Source organism: Nomascus leucogenys, chromosome 5 (genome assembly GCF_006542625.1).
Source record: "Nomascus leucogenys isolate Asia chromosome 5, Asia_NLE_v1, whole genome shotgun sequence".
Classification (NCBI taxonomy): domain Eukaryota; kingdom Metazoa; phylum Chordata; class Mammalia; order Primates; family Hylobatidae; genus Nomascus; species Nomascus leucogenys.
In genome coordinates this window covers 133,619,276-133,633,128 of record NC_044385.1, presented here as the reverse complement: position 1 = coordinate 133,633,128, position 13,853 = coordinate 133,619,276, and the positions used below count along the sequence as shown (strand labels likewise).

At 36.8% G+C, this 13,853-nt stretch overlaps 1 protein-coding gene and 1 non-coding gene across 3 annotated transcripts in view; both read left to right on the top strand.

The window, feature by feature from the left end:
* FAM155A (family with sequence similarity 155 member A) overlaps positions 1-13,853 on the top strand; it is a 706,320-nt gene that overhangs the window by 536,090 nt on the left and 156,377 nt on the right. The window lies entirely within an intron of this gene.
* Positions 12,495-12,563, top strand: LOC115835289. Its single transcript, XR_004030278.1, has one exon. It is a non-coding gene; the product is annotated as a small nucleolar RNA SNORD31 (small nucleolar RNA).

Sequence of the window (13,853 nt, the reverse complement as noted above, 5' to 3'; positions counted from 1 at the left end):
CTTCGGGCCGGATGTTCTCAACTAAAAGAGCAAATCAGATGATCAGATTCACCAATAAAGCATTTTTTATAATACTCATATTCTGGGGTTTCTGTTTAGGAAGAGCGCCCCAGGTTAAAATGATGTCCCTCTATGCAAATCTTAGACTATTATTACCATACTTAATAAAGGTTTGTCAAAATGTCTGAATTCTTTGAATTTGATCTGCCATCACAGCAATTGAATTATAATGAGAATATTTAATTTATGTTTAGTTTCCTTTAAAATGTGTGTTTCTAAATTTTCTGAGACTTTTTTTTACTTCTAAACATAACTTCATGAATGAAACAGTGGCATGAATGAACATAATACATTCCCTTTATTTAAGGGAAACTGGAAGGAAAATATACAAAAATAAAGATACATCCTTTTCTCTGAATTATTCATCAGTGAGAAATTCTGAAACTTGCAAATCACAGTCAGTTTGTGAATAGCAAGGAAATACCACCCATGTCGATGAACAGAAATGATCCCATCTACAAACTGAAAACATTCTCTATCCCCCCAGGTAAAAGGAGAAAGTAACAGCTGATTGCTTTCACTTTGACTTTCACTTGCTTTGGGATTGAAGGCACTATACATTAGTAATGCATTTTATGGATCAACCTCCTGAAAATAGCTCAAGTATGTGAGTATTTGGTCTTTTTCCAGATCCAGCCAATTCTCATTATTCGCTGATTTTGTAGTTGTGAATTCACCTACTTGCTAAAATTTACTCGTACCTGCCCCCCACATCAATACTCACGGAACTTCCACTGTCATTCATGGACATGCCCAGAGCAGTGAAAAATGTGAGTCCCTCCAAGAATTCTGTGATGTGGCTTACAGAGTGTATGTTAGAGGAGCTTCATTTAGGCATGGGTTATAGTTCATTGGCCATGAGTTCAATGTTCATGAATCAACATTATATATTGAATCAGGTGTCTTTAAACAGAAACAGGCATAAAACAAGGATGTAGGCTGGGCGCAGTGGCTTACGCCTGTAATCCCAGCACTTTGGGAGGCCGAGGCGGGCAGATCACTTGAGGTCAAGAGTTCGAGACCAGCCTGGCCAACATGGTGAAACCCCGTCTCTACTAAAAATACAAAAATTAGCTGGCTGTGGTGGCGTGCACCTGTAATCCCAGCTACTCTGGGGGCTGAGGCAGGAGAATCGCTTGTACCCGTGGGGTGGAGGTTGCAGTGAGCTGAGATCATGCCAATACACTCCAGCCTGGGCCATAGAGCAAGACTCTGTCTCAACAAAAACAAAAACAAACAAACAAAAGGATGTACTGATGGGTTGAGGAAGATGTAAACAAAGGTTCATGGGACCTTACCCATGTAATTTACTAGGAGCAGTGGCTCTGTATCCACTACTAGGTGTTCACAGTGACTTTTTAGAGCCTAAGTACCGTAAGAAAGAGGCAGCTGCATTCTTAAATTTGCTTTTTTATTTAAATTGTTTATCAGAAATAGAATCCCATTAATATTGTTTTTTAATCATTTTTGAAAGCAGATTGGAATTCAATTCGAGCAATTGTTTCCGTAGAAATATGTTGGCCCCACAGCTGCTCTTGAAGGGCCATGAGTAGAGACTGGGTCTGTATTCCACTGACCCAGGGCCACCTCCAGTGCTGGAAAGGGCTTTGCTCCGGCTGTAGCTCTGTCAACTATCACAGTAAGTGAAAAGGACACCCTCTAGTTGTATTTTTCTACTCCTGCTGCTCCTTTGCAGACTTTTTTTTTTTTCTCACTGTCTAAACAGTGTTGATGTAATTCCCTTCCGTGCTTAAATTCTCTATTTGTATGCCAGGTGGCACACTGCTGAATGTGTTTCTGCCCCCTTCTGCAAGCTGGGTGATTTGAGTGGGGTGAGAAGGGTCATTCCAGTGTTGTTGCGGAACTCATAAATGAATGTTTTTGAAAGTGGGGTCTTTATTGCTACTTTAACAAAATCTGTGCATTCAAAAGCTAATCGTTTTATAAACAAAATGAGCTTGTGTGCAAAGACCTAGTATCAGAAACTAAACCTTAATGTCCATATCCAGGAATTGTTCTTTTACTGAAATATGATTGAAATTTACTGGCAATTATTTCTAAAGAAAATATTTTATGAATAATTCTATTTTCAAAAATAAACACTATACATAGGATGCTGAGTGAATTTTGCTCTGGTTTTTCATTGACTGTTTTGATGTCCTTTGAAATATGTGCTCTTCAGGATCTAATAATTAATATTTTAGGATATATAAAATTATAATGTCTTATGAAAACATTTATAAAAATTTTGATTCTCTTTTCTAAATGTGTGATCCCTTCTGAGTCTTTACAAATAACATAATATTTTTCTCTAATTTATTTGAAAGAAAATTATATCTATTATGTAAGAATTGCTTCATATTCTAATGAACAATTATCTAAATCCTATTGTTAATTCATGATAAAGTATAGAGAAAACAGGTTAGAATGACTGTCAGGAAAACAAAATTCTAATGCTGGCTCAGCTACTAGTCTACAAAGTATTATATTGGTGCAAAAGTAATTGCAGTTTTTGCCATCACTTTTATGGCAAAAACCACAAGTCCTTTTACATCAATCTAATACCTAATTTCTGTGGGCCTCTGTTTCTCCAGTTGTGAAACACAGTGGGGAGACTGGGTTTCCTCTATGGTTCATGACCTCTGAGGAAAGTATAGGATCGTAAGAACATGGTAAACATTACAGTGCTATGAGAACATTGCCTTTATCTCTTAAAACATTTCTATTATTTATTAACAAATTGATCGTCAGTCTTGACAAGCAGTTGAATGATTGCACTACAGTCTTCAAAATATTACACTACTGAGAATGATACCATACCAGAAAAAAAATGTTAAATTTGAAATTTCTCTAACTGCTAAGAAATGTTTTATAAAACAGTCATTTTCATTCAATATTATAAGTTTCCAAATATGTATTTACTATTGTTCTATAGACAATTTTAGAAAAAGTGAATATTTAAAACTGTTACTGATAGTATTTCTTAATCTTCTTTTACCATCCTAATCTATATTCACTGCAATTATTACCTATTTTATAAATATTCAGGGCCATCTTGCATTCCTGTAATTCATGAAACAGGTTATAGTCAACTATTTTAAAAAGTCATTCATAAGTAGAGAAAAGATAAATGCAGACATAGAAAAAGGCTATGGCACAAGAAGATAAGATAATAGAAACATTTTCATGAATTCGAAAGAATTTTGTTAGCATAAATCTTCATTTTTATTCTTGTTTGAGCATTCTGTGGTGTTCCTCATGACAGGGTTTGAATTTAGACTGATCGCACTTGAAATGGAAATATGCAGTTCAGCTGTTTGTACACAAATATGAAACAATTATTCCTGGAAGCATATTTATTCCAATATCCCTCTGTAACTATGGTGACACAGCCCCGCGGCTTGCAAAAACACACAGGACTAGAGTCTGTGAAAAAGACCTTATGTGATAATTCTGTATTTGAAACATCACTTTAGGAAGAGGGTGAAACCCCAAAATATCCAGTGTCCCTTATGTTGTGTTTACTAATATTGGGTTATAAATATAAACTACTCTAAGAGCTACCATGATGTGTTTTTTACCCAAATTGAGAACCAAATGAGAATTAGTTTGATTCAGAGTGTGATTCCCCACAATTTCATCGATTTCATAATAAGACCAGGTATATAGATAGAAATTTAAATATTCAGTTATGGTGATATTTATGAATATTGAATATTACATATAATGGAGACAATGTGTTCATATATTTCTCAACATCTTTTCTCTTTGGACATCAAGTAGACAGCGTTTCAAATTCCTCATCATTAGAGCCAAAATAAACACATCAGCTCCTCTCACTTCTGGGGGCAGCAAGCCGCCTCAATTTATACCACAAGCGTTCCAGTCAGACTGTGGTTTTAAGAAAGGCTACAGCCCTGAAGTGCCTCGTGTAGCTATTCAATGCAGCCTTCTCTAGGAGGCCTGAGCCTAGGGTGCATTCCGGGCAGGAGAAATCTACATCATTTTCCCTAAACAATCCCTCCTGAGTTCTCCAAAACCAAAGGAGACTCTGAAGCAAAAATCCAGTGTTTCATTCCCAAACCTCACTTCCCCAAATCCTATTACCTGAAACGAAAGCAGGGAGGACAGAAATCATCTAAAGTGTTAAAAGGTAAAGTTAGGCAATAAAATCTGTAAGGACAATTTCTTTCTCTCGAAAAGTAAATTTAAAAGTCAAGCCAGGTATTCCCAGGAGCGAAGCTACTGGACAGTGAAAATGAGGCTTGTTGGAAAACACTTACCTGTGTCAGAACATGGTGGTCACTGGATAGTTGAGATCAGGTTGCCATGACTTAGGCAAAGTGCTCCTTTCACACCATTTGTTATTAAATTGCTATGTGAATTTCTAGAAAATTCTTACATTGAGATTTTAATCTTTTTTATTAAATCAAACTTTACTGCTCCTTAAGCCTTCTTTCTTTGTGCTCTTCCAAATTCCAGAAGGCATATTTTCAGTTCCTAACAAATTTTATGTTTAAAGCAATGTGTTAAGGAATTATAGTTATTTTATATTTGTGGTACCCATTTGTTCCTGAATGTTGCACATGTCTTGATTTTGATAATTCATTGAGATGCTCTTCCTCATGATATAATCTAAGATGTTACAGTGTCACGCTGCTGAAACACTGTACCTCATTTTGATAACTCATTGAGATGCTCTTCCTCGTGATATAATCTAAGATGTTACAGTGTCACACTGGTGAAACACTGTACCTCTAATTTAAAGCCTAGTTACAATATTCTTGGTAGACCTATTGGGTTAGTGTTTTTCCTGAGACCCTTTTTGGTTTGCATTGGAGTTGTGATGGCTCAAGATTCTGCAAAAGTGGTAAATTTTTGATAGTGTTGGCCACCACTCTGTGGTTGAGCCTGGAAACCCTAAGTGCTGTCGCCCTGATTTCCTGCTATGAACCTAGAAGCTTAGACTATGGATTGCAAGGTTATTCTTCTATTTCTTCCTTTAAAAAAATGAGATTAGAAAATTGTTTTTCCAGGACATGGATAAAAGGATTGATCGAGGCGTTGCCCTATTCATTTAGAAATCCATTCTGTTTCTTCAAAACACTGCATCTCAATAGAAGAGAGAGCAGAGAGCAGAGAACCCAAAGGTTTGTCAAGGCCGTTTATTAAAGTGTCTTTATTTAACAGAAGGAAAATGATTTATGGGAGGACTTCTCATACTAGTTGCACTTTGGAGTTTAAGTTGCGATAAATCAGAAATTATTTTAAAAAATAATTTGAACAAAGTACAAGAAAAGTTTGTTTTAAGCATCTACAATATATTAAGCACAGAGGATGTGAGTGTGATGAGTCTGGAAAGGAAAATTAGAGAATATAATAGTAAGAGCCAAACAAAAGTGTGTGTGTGTGTGTGTGTGTGTGTGTGTGTGTGTATTGCGGGAGAAGAAAAGTTGGAAGAAGTCAAAGGGTGTTTAGGAAAAAGAAAAGTGGCCAGGAACTGTGGCTCACAGCTGTAATCCCAGCACTTTGGGAGGTCGAGGTGGGTAGATCCTTTGAGCTCAGGAGCTCAGGACCAGCCTGGGCACTGGGCAACATAGTGAGACCCATCTTTACAAAAATTAGTCTGGCATGGTGGCACATGCTTGTAGGCCCAGCTACTTGGGAGGCAGAGGTGGAAGGCTCACCTGAGCCTTGGAGGTTGATGCTGTGGTGAGTCATGATCGTGCCACTGAACTCCAGCCTGGGTGGGATCCTGTCTTAAAAAAAAGGAAAAAGGAAAGCACTTTTAAGCTGAGATCTGAAGGATGACTAGGATTTCGGTGGCTGGAGTACCACTCTATAAACCTCTATACAGGACAGAGGTTTATAGAGTCACCCATAAACAGTCACCCGGATACCTTTAATATCTGATGGCTGTTCAGGCTAATTACCAAGTACAGAAGAGCAAACCATTAGCCATTTGAATGCTGGTATTACAACCACAAATAGGTGAAGAGAAGAAAAACGGAAATGATCACTCAGTAAGATGCACTCGAGCTCCAGTAGCTCAAGTCAGTAAAAAGTTTTAAAAGTATTGCTATCATGTTTCATCAAGCTGAAATTATTCACAAGCCAGATAAATTACCATATCTAGGACACTCAGTGACATTTGATTAAGTGGTAATTATACCAAAAGCCTGATAATAGAAAAGAATGTATTAAAATAATGTGAATGACAGTCTATTAGAATATTGCCCATTATAGAATGGTTCGGCCACAGGGACCTCATTCATACTGAATTGGTTTTTATAAAATGATCTCTCTTAAACTGAATGTAGTTCAACAGAGCTGCAAGGTGGAAGAATGCAGCACCCAACACCTTCCCTCTTATAAGTCAGCAGGTCAAGCCCCATCTGAGTGAGGACAAGAGGCCAGGCTAGCTATAGCCAATGGACTAAGCTAGGTGCCAGGCTCCCCTTTCTGTAGGTCTTGGTGGCTGCTGGTATTTAGAGGCAGGTAAAAGCTATAATTCTCCTTGCCTGATAGCAAAGTTGCAGGCAAGAAGAACTACAACTTTTTAAAATTAGCAACTAGACATGAAGAAAGTCATAACATCTAAAAATTTAGTGAAAGTCCCAGTTCTCTGTTCTGACCTTTGTTGATGACAGAAACCTTCATTGTGTGATTTTGGGGTTAGGTGTTCTTGTGACAGGATCTGGCTCGCCTGGCTGGATCTTGTGAGGGAATCCTCTAATTAAGATCACCCTCAAGGCCCAGTGGAGACACTATTGCTGGGCACCATGCTGAAGAGCCACATTCTTTGCTTGCTGGTTTCTTATATTCTGTCCCTGCACGGTCTAAAGCCCACTTAAAGTATTCTGTAGACAATTCACAAACCTTCAACACTCATTTTAATAGGAAAAGTAATACAACGCCCATTAGATTACTCAATCCTCTCAATGTGATCTTCCATAAGGGAGCTGAGTCCAAATCTGGACTAATCTACTGGCTGTGAATAGGCCAGTTCCTTAACCCAGTCTCAGTTTTCATTGCTATAAAATGGGGAAAATGGAGAATTGCTCTAAGAATTAATTAAAATGATGCATATAATTCACTTATTACAATGTCTTGCATGTAGGAAAGGTCAATCGTTAATAAAGTTGGTAATTTACATGGCATTGCTCTAACACCTGTGACTGGCCAGATTTTCGTGCACCAGGAATGCCTGAGAAGCTCTGTTCAGACCAGCTATGCTTCAACATTCTCATTTATCAGAAGGAGAATGGAAGAAAGTGTAAGCAGGTCTCATCTCCATTAAACTTTGCTTCAGGTGCACTAAGATGTGACTGATGCTAATTTTTCCAGATTTTATATTATTTAGGTGGGACTCCAATCCCAGCCTCTTGATTCCTGCCTCCTAGCATTTCTGCCTTCAAAATTGTTTTCACTACCACAGATTTTTTAAAACAATTGTTTGGAAATTTGTATATTTTCCTTTTTGGATGACTCGAGGCTAGGGAAACGATTTGATGAAAAATAGGATTACACACATACACACATATATATATATATATGTTGAGGCAGGGTTTCTCTCTCATTGCCCAGGCTGGAGTACAGTGGCACCCTCTTGCTTCACTACAACTTCCGCCTACCAGGCTCAAGCAATCCTCCTACCTCAGCACCCCCAGTAGCTGAGATTACAGTCGCATGCCACCATGCCGAGCTCATTTTTGCATTTTTAATAGAGATAAGGTTTTGCCATATTGGCCAGGCTGGTCTTGAACTCCTGACCTCAAGTGATCTACCTGCCTCAGCCTCCTAAGGTGCTGGGATTACAGACGTGAGCCACTGCGCTCAGCCAGATTATATTCTTAAAAAGATAAGTGACTGTATAATAAAATATTGGAAGTCAAGGTAAAAATCAAGTCTTCCATTTGCTTTTCCTCAGCTCTGGAACATACTAATTTTGGGCAAGCCATTATATTCCATGAATTATTTGTCTTTAGTCAAAAAGGGGTTATAAAATGTCTCATAAGATTGTCTTGAGTGTTAATTTTAAAATAGATGTGAAAGAACTTGGAAAAAATAAATACTTGGAAAAATTAGCTCATCATCGTGCATTCCGATTTCAGGCCATTATACGATTTTATATTATTTGTATTATTTTAATTTTATTTTTTATGCATATGATATTAGATTATGCCATTTTGTCTTATAATATGCTTCTCAAAAATACAGTAAGTGATTGTGTCCTAATAATATTTAGAACATGAAAAATAAATCATATGTTAACTGAGTACTTCCATATTTTTAGAGAAGCCACTAATGATTTCAAGATAGCTCTTGATTGAACAGACTGCCTTTGGCAGGAGGGAGTGGATTGCAATAGTCATCTTTACAATTGATTCAGTTTCTTCAGCAAATCAAATTTGTGGCAATAGACATAAATCATTTCAGATGGCTAAAGTGAACAAATTGACTCATCCAGGTTTTGTTAATATCATAGTGTAGAAATGATCTACGTGACGTTGAATAATATACCTTGAGTTATTGGACAGTAGATACTTTGGCATGACTGTCACATATCAATCAATTTAACTTCAGCTCTTTTGTAATGAATTATAATTTCTTTACAAGTAATAAAAACTATTGAAAAGTTAGAAATATTTCAGGGAAGTTTGGCCACTGTTTCATGAGTTTACATGTATATTTACTATGCACACATGCAGGCACACAAACACAACTGATACACAACATTCTTGAGTCAATGCATGGTGAAGAAATAGAATGTTTTGACTAACCCACAGTTACTCCTCTATGCAATAATATTATCTAGCAAATGGATACTTTCTTGGAATTTAGGGATTTTCATCTAGAATTTTGCCTGTGAATGTGCACAAGTGCCCTAGATACTGTTTTAAACAGATTTTCTTCCCCCTGCTCCCAGAAATGTAGTACTTTAATCTGCTAACCAGAAAGTTAAGTACAAGGTCAAGTATCTTAAAACAGATCTCAGAAATGCAAATTGAGGTTGTCTCTGGTGAGTTTAGGTAAGCATATTAAATCTAGAGGAAAGAAATATTAAAATATGTTCTAAAATGATTTTCATGGATAAAAAGCAAAATATTTTAAAATGATAGGCCTTTTGAAATACGTCTTTGATTAGAAGTATGAGATACCATGATTCAGAAAAATAATAGGAAGGACTGAAAAATACTGTCAAAGTGTTAGGACAATAATACAAATGAAAACACTCTAAAGCCACTTTTTTATTTCCTACTGGTGAAAAAATTTCTAGAGAAAATATTTTTTGTTTTCGTTTGTCTGTTGCCTAGGCTAGAGTGCAGTGGCACAATCATAGCCCACTGTAACCTCGAATTCTTGGACTCAAGGGATCCTCCTGCCTCAGCCTCCTGAATAGCTGGGACTACAGGCACACGTCACCATGCTGGCTAATTTTTCAATTATTCATAGGGATAGGATCTTGCTATGTTGCCCAGGCTGATCAACTCCTGGGGTCAAGCGATCCTTCTGCCTCAGCCTCCCAAAGTCCTGGATTCCTAGAGAAAATAAAGGCAGGTGTATTCAAACAGTCTCTTGGATAAGTTACAATTTAAAACAAAAAATTGGGCAAAAAAGGAAGGATAAACATAAGACCAGGGACGAGCACAATAGAATGTTTTCATAGTTTAGTTGTTGTGCATTCCTTCTGTTTGAGAAATGTTTATTGCAGGTCGACTGTAGTATAGGTACTAGAGTCTGCTCTGGGCTGTGAAAACAGGCAGGCTTTCATTTCATCCCTCACAATCTGATTGGGGGTAAGTGAGTAATTAGGAGTCATTGGAAGACTTTAAGCAGAGGAAGTTGATCAGATTTGTGTTTTTAAAAAGAGCTATATGAGAAAAAAATAGAGAAAAAAAATTTGAGGTGGCAACATCAGAAATAAACTCAGAGGCAGATCAAATAGTCATTCCCTAAATCTCCAAAAATAAACAACAGTCATATAAGACTGAAATTGAGCAGTGCAGTTGAATTTTCTCAATAATTTTAAAATAGTGATTTGAAGATGAAAGCCTAAAATGAAGCAAGATTGGTGAAGTGTCTTAAAATCTGAGTGGAGCTGTTAGAACTATTCAACAGACACTGAGGAATTATAGATGCAATGTTTTTTAATGGAACTATTTTCACACTAATCAGAAGTTCTGTAGCACAGAAGCATTTGCAATTTTGTGGAGATAGAGACTTGAATCCTGCTACTGAAAATCTGGAAGGTCACAGTCCGGTAGTGGTCTCCTAACTGGTCCTTGCTTGTCAGTACTCCAATGGTCTATTAATAAAGTCAGAAAACTTCATTCATGAAAAGATAAGCATTCTGCAAACAAACAGCTAAGCTTTATATTAGTTCAAAAGAGAAAGTGAAGTCTGTGGTGGATCTCAAAAAATAAAAGCTCGGGGTATATCCAAGTGTGGCCTGTGGCATTCAAAGGTGTGCAGACTTCCAAGGGGACAGGAACACCCTTGACTCTATGGAATCTGGTGGAGCAAACGTTACTGTTGGAGCAGAAATGACATCGTATTGGGGATCATTTTGAAAGGAGGTAATTTATGAGTGGTAAAGCAACTCAGCTTCCACTTTGCCTGTCTCCTTCCTTACAGAATTGTGGACTTGAAAGAGTGGACAAAGGATGGTTATGAAATTTGAAGCATAAACTGTGTGAGGAGAGAGACAGTGTGTACTGAGCCCATCAAAATCTGAGGTTCCCAGGACCAGAGGAGCACATCCAGGAAGCTGCTGGAAGAACTCCCTTCTTAGGCTGGTCTTCAGTCATCCTTGGTGTTCATTCACAAACCAGGGATTAGGGTGGAGGTGCCAGAAAATCACAAATGGAGTATTTTTTTAATTCAAAAGGGAGAACAAAAGGAGTTAGAGAACAGGTAGCATAATGATGACTCATAGTTAATTTCTAGCACTGAATGATTGGTTTGTGTTTACTTAATAATAAGTCATCATGAGAATCCAAAATTAGTGTATGCTGTCTGATGCCATGGATTATTTATGTTCTAAGACTTCTTTATGGTTTGTAATGAGGCATCTGATAAGGTATATTAACCAGTCTTTTGAATAAGAGATAGATATGTATGTAGATTTATCCACGTTACATGTAGGTGAGCATAGAGCTGTTTAAAGTTTATCCTAGAAAATGTTGTTGAAGAGGAAAAACAGCAACTTGAAGGTGATAAGGAATTACAGAGCATATACAAAAGAAGGTTGGATTCGCATGACCAGCCAATGGAAATAACTGTTATCCCTGGAAAAATACAGAGATCTCGCCTGGGTTTAAGTAAAATCTTCGCAAATGCAAGACAGAGAGTCCTAGTTTAGCAAACACTCTATATCCATGATAAGCTGATAGGGTGGGTGGTATGGCTATAAAAACAAACCCGAAACTAAGGGGGTAAGGCTCCATTAATAGAGAAGAGAGGAAAAATCTCACTCTACCTTAATTGCTCTAATGTGACAGAAATGAAATATATACCATTTTTTTTAGGTTTTGGAATTCTTATTTTAAACAGGGATATGGATAGAACTGTGATCGAAAAAGTGTTAACAGGTACAGCATCTCAAAATGATGCCACACTTGAAATGATTATTTTTGATAAGATGCCATTTAGGAGGACTGGAGCTTTTTAAACACTTGAAAGGATGTGTTATGAAAGACGTTACAGGCAGAATCTGTGTAGTTCTAGACGCAGGGCCGGGAACAACCCATGGAAATTAGTGGAAACCAAAGTTCAGTTCAAGTTGAGTGCAACTTTTTACCATGTAGAGATCTGAAAATGGGCTGCCTTTTCATAGAAAAAAATGGCAAATATCTTAATCCTCAGAAAGTCATCTCACTAATTATTCCTGAAATCAGTGTTTAAACACCTGGAACAAACTTGCTAAGCTTAATTTTTTCTTCAACTCACAAAGCAAATTTAATGTTTCCAGTGGAGATCAGGATGTTCTTCTAGCGGGGAAAATTGCACAAACTACAGGGAAATGATTAATACTCAATATCAATCTCTTGCAATGTTCTCATATTTTTTCTCAATATTCAGAAAAATAAAATTGCTTCTGTTCTGTTCCTTTAGCCAGACTGTTCTCTTCAACTCATTAATTTATCTTGGAAACTCCACTTTTCAAATTTACAGGCCCATCATTAGGATGTTTAATATTGATGGGAAAAAGTAAAATGACTATTTTACCCACAAAAATAAAAGCATCTGTTATCCTTTTTTGATAAAGGTCTTCTAGATTTGCTTTGCCCACTTTAACTTTTTCTATGTATGTTAAAATTCAGTGTGCAATAATATTTTCAATTTCTCCACATTTTAGACGTCTTTAGTTTATTTCTATTCACATAAATTCTTTTTTATAAATGTTGATAGGAAATACCATTCTTAATGATACCACCAGTGATGAGTTGAATACTGCCCCAGTCTGATCAATATGCATGAAAGATATTTTCTGAGCTGTGTGTTTGAAAAATAAAAATAATTTTTAAAAGATATATTAGCTCCTGTTGAGACAATCTTATTAATATAAATTCAGAGATATTCACAGCCAAAAGGAGCATTGGAGATCATAAGATTATTACGGTCATCTTATGCTTTTGTTACAAAAGGAAATCCTGCAATCGATAACAATGCAATGAGTGAGTTTGTCCTGTTTTAGATCCTTTTCACAGGGCCTGGGATATAGTACTTAGTGAACGTCCATATACCAACATTCTTTACTCAAAGGAGCCCTATTCTTTCAATAGTAATAATGGAGGGATTATAGGAATAATTCCTGATTATCTCAAGATTTACTTTTTACTACTCATTCTAGTTTCATCATGATTAACTATTTAGTATTATTTAGGTTGCTTGACCTCATTCTCTGCAACTAAAGAGTTGGTGCGAGGAAGTAAGAAAATGAGTCAAAGATTTGGAAGAAGTCCATCTGAAGTTGAGGGTTGCACTGATTAACAGTGGAATAGGTCAAAAGAAGATTATTTTGTTGGTTAAGTTTTTTTGTTGGTTGGTTGGTTGGTTTTGGGTTTTTTTTTTGTGCGTGTTGGCGTGGGAGAAACTAAGGAAATAATTCCAAAGGAAAGGCTTTTGATGGGTGTTTTTCTCCTGAATTGTATAGTTTTCAGATTTATTTTAAAGGATTAAAATGGCCATATTTTCTTACTGCCAGTCAATGTCTGTTTATTTTTTAGGCACATCTTTAAAAGACTCCCTAGAGAAGTGTATATATATCACACAATTAGCCAGTCAAAAGACTGGAGATTATCTTTTCTAGAACATCTCTTCCATGTCTGTATCTCAATATACCATGGTTTTACCAAGAGGCTTGAAGTTTTTAACTGGTGCCTTGTTCTGTTCTTTAAGTTCCTGCTAAATGCCTCAACTTTGGTGTGTCACAAGTACTTCAAATTTCAGCAGTTTAAAAATTGGCCTTGTGGTCATTCCATTAACTCCAGCTTTTCCTCATTAGATTAGTGGTGGCTCTTTTCAACCGTTCACCTAAGTTGGAATCCAAGTATCATCTTAGAAGCTCTGAAAGTGATCAGGGGAGTCTGAGGGGAGGTAGAATGTAGTGGCTAAATGTACAGGCAGTGGTGTTCAACTGCCTTGGTTTGTAATTCTGAGTCCACCATTCACTGACTGCATGAACTTGGACAAGTAATTTAAACCTTCAGTACTCCTATTTATTCATCTGTGTAAGTTGATAGTATTAGAACCTACCTTATATAGGTGTTATGGACATTTAATGAATT